This window comes from Amblyraja radiata, chromosome 32 (genome assembly GCF_010909765.2).
Source record: "Amblyraja radiata isolate CabotCenter1 chromosome 32, sAmbRad1.1.pri, whole genome shotgun sequence".
Taxonomy (NCBI): Eukaryota; Metazoa; Chordata; class Chondrichthyes; order Rajiformes; family Rajidae; genus Amblyraja; species Amblyraja radiata.
This window is the reverse complement of record NC_045987.1, coordinates 11,686,191-11,690,072: the sequence shown is the minus strand read 5'-3', so window position 1 is coordinate 11,690,072 and position 3,882 is coordinate 11,686,191.

The following is a 3,882-nucleotide window of genomic DNA, read 5'->3' as shown; positions in this document are numbered from 1 at the left end:
TCTTTGCTCCAGCCTGTATCTCTGGACCCTGCACTGACGTTATTTCCATGAATTGTTTCCCCCACTTCCCTTCTCACGGGAGGAATGAAAGAAAGGACATTGGGGGGGGGGGGGGGGGGGGGGGAGAAGCTGAGTGTACAAGCAGGAATTCATCGGATCAGGGACTTTGTTTTACTTAATGTTCCAGCATCTGCTGTCACTTGTGTCTCTATCCCATTTCTATCTCATTTAAATGTTTGTAAATACTTACTGCACTGCCTCACTGCTTCATGCTTGGCTTGTCGTCTCCATTAATCTTCCTGTATCTCCCGTATCATCTTGGAGTTGGTGAAATAAGTGACCTCTTTGCATCCAACTGTTATCTGGTTACTTTAGTCCTTTCTGGTATTCCTCTTGGAAACATGACTTGAAACATTCCTTCACTTCAGTGGAATTCACGTGATAACAATGGGCTTGGCGGCAGTTGGATAGGGTGCAGGTTGTCCATGGGTCTCTGAACATGCCCTCGACAATTCTGCCCAAACAAGTTGCCCTTTTCTCCCATCTCCAATTCTTAGAGTGAACTGAACAAAAATGTTAAAAAAACAAAAACATTTAATTAATTTGTAATTTTTTCGGAACCACTACAACGTACAAGAAATCAATGTTGTAATTGCTAGAGACACCAAGACAATCATGGGGAGTTCACCATGAATCATTTCGGAGAGGTGATAAGATGTGTGAATGGGCTGGCTATAATTTTTGACTCTGTTGAAGTCACAATAGGTGACTTTATGTGAAAGTTATTCAATACACAAGCTACTCGAGCTGTTGTACTTTTTGGAACCAAAACATGTACTTGGGCAGCTTACAACCCAACAGTATTGAACATCAAATTCTTGAATTTCAAGTAATACATTCCCTCTTCCACCCCTCTCTGGCCCTCCATGCCCACCCTGGTGTGCACACATTTCTCCCACCAACCCCAGTCATGCTGCTCCTTTTCCCCTCCCCTTTTATTCCTCCCCCCCCCTCCCGCCTTTACATTCCACTCTCTACTCTCTATCTGACATCTTTTTTCCTTTTCACCTCTAGCCTTTGTCACTCCACCCATCTTCCAATCACACAACCAAGTGTATCCACTTCTCACTTGCCAGGCTTTGTCCTGCCCCCACGTTTATTTTCCAGTCCCCCCCATCCCCACCATTCCATCAGTCCAAAGAAGAGTCTGACCATTCATCTGTCCATTCCCTCCACAGATGCTGCATGACCTGCTGAGTTCCTCCAGCACTTTCTTTGCTTAAGATTTCAGCATCTGCAGTGCCTTGTATCCCTTGGGTCTTTCGCTTGGTTCTGTGGCGTGTTGGGTCCATTAATTTAATCTTGAAACTCAGAGACGTCTATCCTCTTCTCCTTCCCCACCCTTTCCCACTTATTTAAAACTTGCCACATCTCCAACTTGTCCAAGAAGAATTCTTTGATATGAGAAAATAAACTTCATATTTAGCTTAGATATCCAACAATCTGCTTTTCACTTTGAGCTTCCAGCATCTAGCAGCATTGTAATTGTTCAACAAATGATTATTTGGCTACAAATTGGGCTTTCTGGAGAAACAGGAAGCATTAAATAAATCCATATTCTTCTTCAAGGGCAACCTCTGATGTAATTCCAAGTTTACTCTTGTTGTGGCACACTTGGACCAGCAGGTGGTGGTAAGGAGATCAAACGAATGGGGCAGCTCTGCCATCTAATGCTGGCAGTGGGTACTGCAGGCTCAGCATGCTGGAAATCCTGAAATGAAAACTCGTTAGAAGCCCTCAGATCAGGCAGCTTCAGTGGAAATTATTCAGAGTTAACATTTCAGGTCAGAGACTATCCATTAAAACTCATTCCACATATGCTGAGTTTTTGCAGTATTTTCTATTTTTATATTACTGGTGCTAGCACTGCCTCCGCATTCTCTGAAATTGAGGAGATTCAGTACGTTGAAGGACACTCTATCAATCGTCAACATGTTTGATTTGATTCAACTTTATTGTCATTGCACAAATACGAGTACAGGTACAACGAAATGCAGTTTAGCATCTGGTCAGAGTGCAAGATAGTAGAAATAAAAACACTGGTTAAACAATATGTGCAATGTGGATGAATTAAACTGGTACATAGGCAAATAAATGTATACAGATGGGAGAGTATAAAAGATAGCTAGCGTCGGGACTGTGAGTTCAGCAGTGTAATGGTGTTATTGAAAAAGCTGTTCCTCAGCCTGCTTGTGCGAGACCTGAGGCTCCTGTACCGCCTTCCCTGATGGGAGGAGGGCAAATAGTCCATGGTTGGGGTGAGAGGGGTCCTTGATGATTTTCCCGGCCCATCTCAGACACCGTTTGCGGTGGAGGGCATCCATGGCATGGTAGAGAGCATATGCATGTGCATGGTAGAGAACACATTGACATGGTTACATTGCAGCCTGGTTCGGCAACTCAATGCTCAGGAATGAAGGAGATTACAGAGAGTGATAGACCCTGCCCAGTCCATCACTAGTACTGACCTCCCCACCATCGATAGGATATAGAAGCATAGAAAATAGGTACAGGAGTAGGCCATTTGGCCCTTTGAGCCAGCACTGCCATTCAATATGATCATGGCAGATCATCCATAATCAGTACCCCGTTCCTGCTTTCTCCACATGTCTCCTTGATTCCATTAGCCCTCAAAGCTATATCTAACTCTTGAAAACATCCAATGAATTGGCTTTCATTGCCTTATGTGGCAGAGAATTCCGCAGATTCACACCCCTCTGGGTGAAAACGTTTTTCCTCATCTCAGTCCTAAATGGCTTGCCCCTCATTCTTAAACTGTGACCCCTGGTTCTGGACTCCCCCATCATCGGGAACATATTTGCTGCCTCTAGCATGTCCAATCCCTTAAGAATCTTATATGTTTCTATAAGATCCCCTCTCATCCTTCTAAATTCAAGTGAACATAAGCCTAGTCAATCCATTCTTTCATCATATAAGCCCAGTCGATCCATTCTTTCATATACGAGAAGCACTGCCTCAAAAAAGCCGCCAATAGCTCCATAGACCTGGCCACGCTCTCATCTTGCTACCTCCATCAGGAAGAAGGTACAAGAACCTAAAAACAGTGACCACCAAGTTCAAGAATGGCTTTTCCCCAGCAACCATCAGGCTCTTGAACACTGCACATTACAAACCTCAGCAACCATGACCTTCTATGGATTGTCTCTTTGGTTGCACAATTGACTTCTGTTTTGCATTATTATGGTTACCTAGTATTGCTGTTTTCACTTTATTGTATTGTTGATTACTATATATGTGTCTGTGTTATTGTATTATTGGACCCCTCAGCTGGAATAAGTAAGGATTTAATTGTTTGTTGCTAGTACATATGACAATTAACCACTCTTGACTCTTGAGGCATGAAAGGGATAGGGAATGCATTTAAGCAGATGATGCAATATCCAAAATAAGTTTTTAGAATGAATAGATCAATATTTATCAGATTAAAAATATTTAGTGTATAAGTGATGCTAAATAGTGGAGGGGGAAGGTTGTGATATCAGATGCAAATTTGAAGTTTCCAAGTTTAGATTTACAAAGCCAGACAAGCTCAAAGACTCTGAGACTGATACGTCTTTTATTTTATGTTATCTGTGTTCTGCTGTCTATTTCCCTGCCATTAGTGTTGTGCTGTTTGCTGCTGTCAGCTTGTTACTTATTCCTGGCAATCCTGATGAATTTCCCCTGGCGCCAAGTATTATTTAACTCATTTATCTCGTTTCTCACTCTTCTGTTTGTGTATCTTGGAGCAACGTAAAAAAAAAGTCCATTATGCAAAATATAAATTCTATTGGATGTAGTCACTTGGAAATTCATTGACAA